The following is an 11,225-nucleotide window of genomic DNA, read 5'->3' as shown; positions in this document are numbered from 1 at the left end:
AGAACAGCTTATCAGATTTTGCACGTATACTCAATAAGCAGAAAATCCTTTGGGGTTTAGTTCCATCTCTCACCTGTTCCAAGTGGAGGGAAGATGGGCTTTTGTTGCACATCACAGCAGCAGTGATGGATGAGGGCTTTTTTTAATTAAAAAAAAAGGGTAATAAAAAAACCCAGGTCTGATATCAATGTCTTTCCAAGCCAATAAAGTTTTTTTAAACCCAAGAAGACCATCATGATTCCCGAGTTCAGTCTTTTATTCATACTGGTTTTGGTATCATGAAATCAGCCAGATTCTTCGAAATAGTAAATTGTCATGACTAAACCTCTGGCTCCTTGTCATTTGCACTTACAGCCCATTGTGGGAAGCTCTGCAGCCTTTTTTTCCCCATCTTATATTGGAGAGAAGATGGATATTAATAACACACACGTCCACAAACAGTCTCTCTGGTTCTACAAAAAGTTAAAAATGTCAGTAATAAAAATGATATAAGTAATATTCTGTCTCAGACTGTTCAAGAAAAGAGAAATTGAAGCTTTAATGTTCCACTGAGAGATACTGAATAAAATCTTTCCCCTAAGTTTGCACACAGTAATAAAATACTGAGGTTTTTTTACCAAACAAGTCAGGTCTGTATGAGAGCAGCTCAGGAGGCTTCCATGGCACACAGTGATGATGGCAGAGCAGAGAACGTTAAAGATGAAGTGTTAGTTCCCTGAATTAATGCCCTGATGTAGCCAAATTTTTTTTGCAGAGAGACATAATAGCTTCTTTTCCTTGTTTCTGAGTTTCCGAGTCATCCTGTAATTCATAACCTGCACGAGTGCAGACCCATCTGACATGAGTAAGTAACATATCCGGCTCCTGGGCTCCAAGCCACGTGTCTCCGTTGTAAACGGAAGTCAGGAATACAAAAACAGCTGTGGAAGAAAGATGAGAGAAAAATCAGAACAGATATTCTTCTCTTTCCACACAGTAATAAAAAACGGCCAAGCTGTTTACCTCCAGGACTACATTTTAAAATAGTTCCCTAACTAGTTTTCCTAGATGGAAAATCTGGAGTGGCTTTGCCCATGCCAAGCCAATGATCGTGCTCACAAGTGGGAACAAACCAGTTTCCTGTTAAATAAAATAGTTTGAAATCTGACCCGTCAGCTGCTATCATTGACCAGCAACAGGAATCAGCATCCATGCCCACACGGACCTGTTTTTTGCAGACTGTTTTCCCTCTTGGAATTACATTTCTTTTATACCTTTTGTTCCAGTTTAGTCCTTGAAAGGGAAGTTTCTTAGAGGGAGTGTGAGTGTTGTAGTGTCAGAAAACCTCACAGAGTAACCATGCTCCGTGCTACCCACCCCTGCCCCCATCCCAAGAAAGACACTGCTTCTGCTGTGGGAAGCCATGAGCCTGGGTGGATATGGGTAAACTAGTTTAAAACTGGATTTAAAAAGCCATGGAATTTCCTAGTTCCTCCCACCACTGCCTCGTAACGAGTGATAAGAACAAGACAAGGCACCTGTCTGGTCCGCATCCTCTTCCGTCGCTGGTGACAGGCACAGGGATTTCACAGGCTTGTGGAAGGTGCTGGACAGGGCCTGCTCCTCCAGTAGCTGCAACATGATGGAACTGAGCACTCTGAGCTCCCTGGAGAGCCCAGCTGAGGCGCTGCTGGCCTGGCTGAGCCGGGTGTAAAGCCTGAAGAGGTCGTTCCTCAGTGTCTCATCCCTGAGCATCACGTGCGCAGCCGGCAGGCATGGTGGGACGTGGTTCCGCAGCCACCTCAGGGCTGGGGACACGTCCTGCTCCCTGAGGAGGCTCTGCCTGGCCAGGGACCTCAGCAGCCCCTCGGTGACCACGTGAGTGGACGCACAGGTGACGGCCACTGCCTCGCCCCCAGGTTCACCAGCTCTGAGGGTCTCCCCTCCCTGTGTGGAGGGTGGTGCTGGGAAAACAGGGTCCCAATGGGCTGCATTTCTTCAGCTCAGACACTTCCACGTCTGCAGCAGTGTCACCTTCTTCCTCGTTTTTTTTCTGAGAGTGATGATTTTTCTGATGAGATGAGGCTTGAGATTTGTTCTTGTCTTTAGTATTTTCTGTAAGAAGAAAACCCCACCAAAACAAACATCAGATACTCCAAAGGATTTTCCTGATACAAACTTGTGCAAGTAAGGTGCTCTCCTGTGTTGATTCAGTTTTTACCATGGTAGGCACCAGCCTCGTTAAGCAGCCAGATGGAGTCTGCGCTGTTCCAGTGGGCTCCGGGAGCTCCCAGGGACTCCAGGCTGGAACTCTATTCCAAACTGGATCCCCCGGCCTGGAGGTGAGAGAAGCTCCTGAAGGCTTACTTTATTCCCCATGGATTCAAATAGCTAAATCCTCCTTTCAAAGAAATAACACCCAAATTCACTACTCAAGACACAAATTGAGGGTGAAAAAAGCCATTCATCTACCAGAGATAAAGAAATCCTCCTGGCCTTAATAGAGTTCAAACTAAACAGAGGATGAAATGCAAACCGACTAAAACAAAGTACTTATCAAATACGTTTGATTAATGTGGCCAAAACATACAGAAATTCATTTACAAGCTGAATAGGAAGAAATTTCCTCTTCACCTGGGATTGATTCTTGTTTTCTCTCATCTAAATTTGTTAGCCCCAGAGTATGGAGTAAGGAAATCATTTTATTTATCACTTTGTTTTCCAGAAACCTGAAAAAAACCCCAAAACTAACCAAACAACAACAAAACAAAAGAGAAAACCACGTTTGGAAGGCAGATCCTCACCAGCAGCTGGTCCATCACCTACAGGCGACCATATCCTAGTGCACTTGCCTGAAACTGTCAGGGCGCTCAGTGCAGAAGAGATTTTTGGTGGATGTAAATGTATGTGAGGGAGAGGCAAGGGGAGGAGGAATGTTCTAGACAGCTCAAAGCCATTACTGTGCCACTTCCTGTGCAGCAGGTCCTGTGACAGGATGTGAATTGAGGGTGTTCGTATTGGTGTCTTTACCTTTGAAATTCCAAAGTGCCATTTTGCTTTCTCAGTTTTTCAAGGAAGTGGTTTTCAATTCATGAAGCCCCTCCACCATCATCCCTCCTACCACAACCTGAAAGCATCTTGATTCTGTTTTCAAAACCACAAGGGACTCTTCAGAGTTCAGCAAGTTGTGCCAGTCCAGCCCTTGGTGCGTCTGGCTCCCTGCCTGTCACTTTTCATACTCAGTCATGCAATTACTCTACCGTGGACAGCAAAATTGTTCCCACTTCTCCTGTACTTCTCTGCTTACCTTTTCTCTAAGCTGTGCAGGACCCATGTGAGGTGGCTGTGATCCTGGATCAGCTCATAGGCAGCTCTGCTGGCATGGGCAGCACTTTGGAATATCTCCAGCATACAACCCTGAAACAGAAAATATAACTTGTTCTTTTACCATCAAGATCTAATTATCTAACTTGGAATTAGCAACTGGATCAACTTCAAGGTGAAATGAACACCACCTGCTCTCAGCAACTCCAGGGAAGGAAAGACATTCTCTGTTCAAAGCTACTCTTACAAGAAGTCTCCAGGTAGCGAGAGGATTTTGTCCTTTTGTCCAAGATTTTGATACCTGAAATACTCAGGGTGGATGCTCCCAAACCTGAGAGCTACTGGCACATGAGTTTCCCTCCTGCTGAAGCGCAGTTCAGGTAACAAATGTGCTGCCTGGGGAATGGAGAGCCCCTAAAAAGAAAAGGCCCTGACTGTAGGCACAAAGGCACGGTGCCCACGTGAGGCTCTGTGATGGCAGCAACCTGTTCCAGTTGATAAGGGTTTTACTGGTTTAGACATAAGCAATATGTCTTAGATATATTGCATAGTTTAGACATAAGCAATTTTTTTCCCCCTCCACACATCCAGAAAATCAACAAGGAACAGGTTTTCAAGAAGACAGAGGCAGAGTCAGCTGCTCCTTTTTGCTTTGTGCTTGAGATCTCAAAGCCATGCAAACTTCTGTGCTTTGGGGTGTTTCGGTGCTTTCCTTTAAATTCTTACCTGGGAGCCCTCATCACACAAAGGACTGTTGAAAAAGCAGAGAATGACCTGGAAAATCCTCTGGCAGTCATGAAGCTCACCGCAATGTTTGTCACGCAGCCCTTCCCCAAGACATCCAAGGATCTGCTCACGCTGTGCTTTGTACTGGAAGCCGCAAAGAAAAATACCACCATCAGACATTTAGGCATTTCCAAAAAATAACTGCCCCTAAGAGCATAAAACCTGGTTCCCTGCCAGTGCCAGCTCAGGGCTTACCACAGCTTGTTCTGAACTTCTACAATTCCATTTCCACTGCATGTTTGGGCTGCAGACTGATTGTTCCTGATGGATGTTAGGGATTAAATTTGGAAGGAGTGGAAATTGGGAAGTTGCTATTCCTAAAACACTTCAGTGGAACTCAACATTACTAATCTAAACTCAGAGATGAATGGAAGCTAGCTGGGGCAGAATATGCTGTTTATTGCGCTCACAGAGCATACACAGCACAACTCACTGTGTGTTAGTATGAAGAAAACAACAAAGCCACCACAGGAATAGCAGTTTAAATTCCAATATGAAACAAAAGAAAGATGCTTCTAAATAACCACCGAGGGGAGAATGAGATTTCAATGTATTTTTATGGCCTTTTTCCATAAATTTCTGAAGAATTACTGGATACCTAAAATGGTACACTTACCTCAGAATCAAAACTGTAGAAAAGCTGGAAAAAACTGGTACTTTCCTCAGGTCCGAGTACTGATGTGACAGAAGAAATCTGTTTACCTTTATGTACATGTGCTCCTCTGTGAAGAGAAAAAGGTGGCATCATTTCTGCCACTCCAACAAACGGACTTGACTCACTGCCTCAGGTCAATGATAAGCTATTCAAACATTGTTTCAAGAATCCCAGGCTTGGAATTCTCAGCAACTGCTCAGCCTGGCTACTTCAAGGTATTTCCCACCCAGGGAACCCAGCACACCCAGCCTGAAACACCACATTTGCTACAAAGCCGATCAAAAACTTGCACACACAGAGGACACGAGGCTCTAGCGAGCCCTCTTCGGGCAGCGGCAGCTCCCGGGGGGATGTGAACAGCAGACCCCGCTCCCAGCTGGCTCAGCCCGGACTCCGTGCAGCCCTCAGCCAGAGCTGCGGGAAGCTGAAACTGTCCCCGGGAAGCCCTGCCCGGACAACCGGAGCGTCCCCCCACAACCCCTCCGCTTACTACGGCCTCGCTCAGCTTTGCGGCAGAGAGCAGCTGCCTCCTGCTGCTGGCTACAGAACGGGGACGGCTCGGGGCAGCTCCGCCGACGGTTCTGCCAGAATGATTTTGTGTTTTCCTCCATTTCTCCGGGGCCGGAGGGCTGCAGGAAGGGGCGTGTGGGGACGGCGGGGAGCGGCGGGAATGTGGGGAACGGGACGGGCGCCCGGCACAAGGGCCACGCCCAGGCCACAGGCAGTGGCAGGACCTCGGCAGAGAGAGGCGTCCCCGCCGCTGCCTGTCAGCGCTGGCCCGGCTTCCGCCCACCCGTGGCGCCGGTGAGCCCACAGCCCGTGGCCGCGCACCTGGAAATGCCGCCGAAAATCGCGACCGGGCGGCGCCGTGGTCGGGGCAGGGCACAAGCAAGTCAGGTAGACGCCCCCGGGGTCCTTGCCTTTTTCCCGCCGTCTTTGGAAGGTCAAGCGCGTCGTGCCGAGCCGCCATCTTGGAAGTGACATCACATGATCTCTGCCCTTCTTTGATGCCGTCTTGGTTGTGGGTGAAGCCATTTACGGTCGTCCCACCATCTTTTTTATGGCATACCTAAGGCCCCCCCGGCGCCTTAAAGAGGCACCTGACTAATTCGACTGCCTGAACACAGCCACAGCACTGCCGAGCCCACATCCTGCGTCCGCACACCTGGAAATGCTGTGTAAAGTTGTGCCCAGGCGGCGCCGTGGTCGGGGTCGCGCACAGGCAGTTGCCTGCCATGCACCCGGGGTTTCTGCATTTTTCCCGCCTATTTTCCCGCAAACTTTGGACGGTCGGGCGGCAGCACTGTCCCCAAGCTCACAGCCCGGGGCTGCCACGGACCTCGGGGACGGGCGACAGCTGCAGTGCCGCTCCCTATCCACAGGACGGCAGCACTGCCGCACAGCTCGGCCCGGGGATGCCGGGGGGGGTCGCTGCAGTACCACTCTCTGTCCACACGGTGACAGCCCTGCCGCACAGTTCGGCCGGGGACACGCATAGGGGACAGGCAGAGAACAGAGGCAAAAACACGTGGCCAAAAATCCTCTCAAATGAATGCCCCAAAAGACCCTCAACCACAACTTCAAACATCCTGCCTCTAACAAAATTCAACCCAAAAAAGCCTTTAGTTTAAGCTTTGTTCCACAAAAAATAAAATTTTTGTATTTATTATTTTTATATTTTATCATTACCATTTAACTTTTATATTCATATCTACACCTACTATATATATTATAATATATCTCACATGCAATATTGTAATTAGTTATATAATGGATATTTTTCGTATTTTCTATTTCTATTTTTGTTCCTTATATTTTTCTATTTTTGTATTTATTTTTTAAATTTGTGTTTATTTGTTTATATTTTAAATGATATGAATTCATTTACCTAACACATCAGAACCACCATTATTTATAATAAAGGAGCCTGGTTTTCTAAAGGGGTAAAGATTTAATTTTTATTTAAATAATATTGGCATACTTTCTCTTTCTGTGCTCTTTCTTGGGGGGGGTGTTTGTAGGGGCTTTTGTTTCAGATTTTTTTTTTCTCTTTGTTTTGTTCTGGATTTCTTTATTAGTAAACAAGGAGGTGCAGAGAGTTACAAAAGATAATGTCAACTTTGTTTTATTGCTACCTCTGAAAAACACCTTGACACCAAGTTACGGCTCGTAATACTGTGCATGGGTAGAATTAGCTGTGTTAGGGAGTTGAAAGGAAAAAAATGGCACCATGGTGGTGAATAGTGTGAAATAGCTTCTGATTTACCAACATGCATCTGGTAGATTTCCTTGGAAATGTGCTCTAAGACGTACAAAAATTCTAATCAGGATGGAAATTTGGAAAAAATAAATATTCCCTTACTAGAAGCAGAGAGAAAAAACATCAAATAAAAGGAAGGAATAATCTCTAAATCCCAGCTTGCCTGGAAAACAAGCTCAGGAATTTCTAACGCTGAAAACTTTTGGAACAGTCATCAAGTTGGTGGAAGTTCATGGAACAATAGTTTAAAATCTGCTTCCTCTGCTCTGAGTTTAAAGGGAAGTGGGAATTGAACAGGTCTAGTTACTCCTATCCAAAAATCATCTGTGTTTTGTGGGAGTAACAACCCAAAGAAACTCCAGTCTTACTTGTATTTGATATCTGAAACTCTCAGCAGAGTTGGGAAGTTTCAGTGGAACAAAAGAGCCACAATTCCTGCAATAACAAAATTTGACTCAACAAAAGCCAGAAATTTTATTTACAAATCCATGGAAGAGGAGGACGATGACACCATGAACACACTCCAGCTGAAAGCAAGGATTTATTGGAAAAGGCAGGAAATCAAACTGAGAGTCTCTGGTTATGGTCAGGCAATTATCCAGGAGTCAGAGAGACCAGTGGGAACCTTGGACTGGGATAAGGCCTTCCAATGGCTTCACTTCCTACTGGCTCTCTCCTTCTTGCCAACAACCTGGAAAAGGAAAAACAGCAGGAATAAAGTTACAAACATAGGCAGGCCATCCTTGGTTCAGGCAAACTGAAGTGCAGCTCCCAGGGAGCAAGTCCATGCTGTGCCTCGGGGAGCTCCGGGAATCTGGGATTGCCTGTGGGACTAAAGGGCTGGAAAAGCACACCCACCTGCCAGGTTTAGTGCTGAGACAGAGCAAGGCCTGGGCTCAGGGGCAGCAGTTAGAGCTGGGACTGCAGGAGAACACCCCAAACCCGGGTTAAATATCTGGCATGACACACAGCACGCTCCAGGAGAAACTCAGGTGGGAGAAGCCCCTGGATCATCCATGTTCTTTGCCCTTGGCAGCTTTGCCAGGGCCTCCCTCAGAATTCTGACCTCACCGTGCAGCTCCTACAAAATAGGAGAACTTACGGAAATCATCCAGCAATCCATGGACTTACGCTTATTAAGAACCAAAGCTGCAGCAAAATGTGCTCAAACTCTACTGCAAACCAGCAGGTCTGAAGAGATGCAGAAATTTCTTCCAGAGGGGGCATGTTGGTGTTACTGCTTTAATCTCCTGACACTAGAGCATATTTGTACAAAAAATTCATTGAAGCAACTAAATTTAAATGAGATTCTTTTACAGTAAAGCTGGCCAAAAAGGAGTCTCAAAATTAACATATAAGCCACCGAGTTATTTTTTAAAAAAAGGGTGTCTTTGGTGTGTATAATTTTCCAGCGCCTCATGTGTTCAGTCCTTGCCATTTATGTTTACAAAGTTGATGCTTAAGACCTTGTAGAAAGCTCAAAAAAATATCCAGGACAATCCAGGTGTTTTCACAAGTACCCTCACTATGGAGCAGTGCCAGCCCCAAGTGTTTGCTCCCTCAGCCCAGCCCGGAGCAGGGTCGAGCTGCTGCCCAGGACGGTTGCCAAGGGACCCACTTGTTTGAAGCTGTAAATGCAAGGGGCCTGCACTGGAGTGCCAATAAATTTGACATAAGCGACTCTCATCTTTAACGGTGACTGATATTCTCAGGGAATCCACATCACCTTAGATGGGGCATTCCGCCATGGATTTCATCCCTCTGCATCTGAAACAAAGCTAGGACAAAAGTCAAAGGGCTGCAGGATAACTGGACAGCTCCAGACACCTGGTGGCAATCTAGGAATACCCTCTACAGCCCTACTACACCCTACATCACAAATTTCAAGTCCCCAGGACTTGTACTATTACCCATACACCCAGACTGAGCAGCAAGGCAGAGCAGCTCCGGGCCAAACACACACCAACACCCGTGAGACAGGACAGGACAAACAAGGGGACACAACAGGGACACAAATCCTCTGGCAAGAAGAATGACCCTGAAGGAGCAGCGAACTAAGAACGAGATGACCGAGGTAAGACTGAAGGCGAGCTGACCAGGCTCAGAGAACCCTGCAGGAAGAAGATGCCAACGGGATGACTTATCCCAGAAGACGCAGAGACAGATGCCCAAGAATCCTACGGTCAGAATCCTCTACCTATCTTGGCATTCTTACAAGACCTAATCCACCGGAACGGATAAGGGCGGTGCACAGCTGGTGATACAGCTCAGAACAAGACCTGAAGAGGCATCAGCCTGCATGCTTGCGAAGAGAGACGGATTCTACTATATGTCGAAGCATAAGGTTTAATGGCATCAGCACCTCACCAAGGAATAGGATCTGTTAAGAACAATGCCTAGCATTTCCAAGAGGTTGTTCAAAGGCCTAAGTCAAAAGACACACCATACGAGACACCCAAAAGACACAGAGTGCACAACAGACAAGTGACACAATACACACCAAGACTGCTCTGCCCTGCACACCTCAGCACTTTGATCCAAAATGAGACTTTCTCTTCACGTAGCCTAAGGGGTCACATCTGGGACATCCCTGTCTCTAAACCTGTCTCAAAACCCCTCCCAGTGACTCCTGCCCTGGCACCCTGCTTTCATTCCCTCTGTGTCTCTGAGCTTTCCAATTATCTCTGGGATGTTCAGAGATGAGAATCCATACCGTGTGCTAAAGAAGGCTGCCTCTGCCTCTGGGAATTCTTTGCTGTCACCCAGCTGCTGTCTATCTAGTCAGGTACCATACAGAAAACCAAACATCAATGCATGATCTCAGCAGATCTATGTGCCGGTCAGTGGGAGGGTCTCAGTATACTACCTGTGGACCACCTAATTCACACAAACAGTAATGGATGCTTAGATTTACACCAGAAACACCACTACCCTGACCACACAAATACAGGAGTTTTAGAAAAGAAAAAATAAACAAAAATCCACCAAACAAAAGCCAACTATTATTTCTCCTAATCCAGCTACCAAATACAATAAAAATAACTCCTATGTCTAGTCTCCTGAAAAAACCTCCAAAGTAAATACCCAGGACCCCCCCACCCTAAAACTAAAAGATCCATTCAACTATAAACAGTATCTCCCAAATTATCCATAACTATAGAACACATACTATAGCCAAACAAGCTAAATACACAAATCCCTATAACACAAAAAAACAATAATCTGATTTTAAATATTATTATACTCCAAGAAATGAACTACTGCCCCTTACCTCAAACCCACCAAAAAAACACTACACACCATGATAAAAGCCACCCCTAAATAAATAAAACCGCCCCTATACCTCACACTACAACCAATTACACCACTGTAAACCTCAGGAAACAAATCCTTGGAAAACATAATACCCCACCAAAATAAAAACCTCCAACAACACAACTCAGTTCAAAAACAACCTAACCCACATGTAAACTAAGAAGCCTAATGTAAAGTAAATAGATCACATTCCTCATCATACACTATTGCCAAGCAAAATAAAGCTACACAATAAGTTATTAAAGGCCGCTTTAAAACCATTAAACAGAAAAAAATTTGGAAAAAAAAAAAAAAAGCTGCCTCTAACAATACACCTAAACTTCAACCAGCCAGGGTGGCCCTACCCAATCTGAATCCCTGCACACAATGATCAAAACCCCAATAGCACATATCAGAAGCTTATCAAAAAAGCTACTTAATTGTATGTCAAATACAAACCCACCCATAAAGTTATCTTCACTCAAAAACCAAATTACATGCAATAAATAATGCCAAAAAAATCAAACAAAAGACTATATATCATCAAAGAAAGTAACAGTGAAAAAAAACACGTATAAGTACCCCTATTTATAAAATCCCAGGTGGAGAGAAATCCCTCTTACTTTAAACACAAACAAAAACAGAAGAGGAGTTTCATTATTCATTTTGAACTCTTTTTGCCTTCGTAAGCCCTTTTTCTTCTGGGAGCACTTAAAAGAGATTAGCAAAACAAAGCTGAAAAAGAGAAAAATCCCCCCTACAACTCCACACTGGCTTACCTGCTGCTGCTGTCTGCCACAAAGAAACACTCCACATCCATGTACTCCTGCAGGCACTATAAGAGGCTTTCCCACCACTGCAGCAACCCCACATAGAAACTCAACATGAGTTCCTCAACCTCCACAGCTCAATGGAAAAGTGAACCGA

General features: G+C 45.5%; 1 long non-coding RNA gene across 1 annotated transcript; it reads right to left on the bottom strand.

Moving 5' to 3' along the window:
• Positions 1-7,453: 7,453 nt before the first annotated feature.
• LOC136304597 (uncharacterized) lies at positions 7,454-11,225 on the bottom strand. The gene is made up of 3 exons (XR_010724684.1): positions 11,078-11,225; positions 7,863-8,085; positions 7,454-7,695 (listed from the first exon to the last, which is right to left on the bottom strand). It is a non-coding gene; the product is annotated as an uncharacterized lncRNA (long non-coding RNA).

This window comes from Chamaea fasciata, unplaced genomic scaffold (genome assembly GCF_029207755.1).
Source record: "Chamaea fasciata isolate MVZ Bird 193981 ecotype frontalis unplaced genomic scaffold, bChaFas1.0.hap1 SCAF_130, whole genome shotgun sequence".
In the NCBI taxonomy this organism is placed as follows: Eukaryota; Metazoa; Chordata; class Aves; order Passeriformes; family Sylviidae; genus Chamaea; species Chamaea fasciata.
Note: the sequence above shows the minus strand (reverse complement) of the source record. Positions and strands in the feature narration are given on the sequence as shown.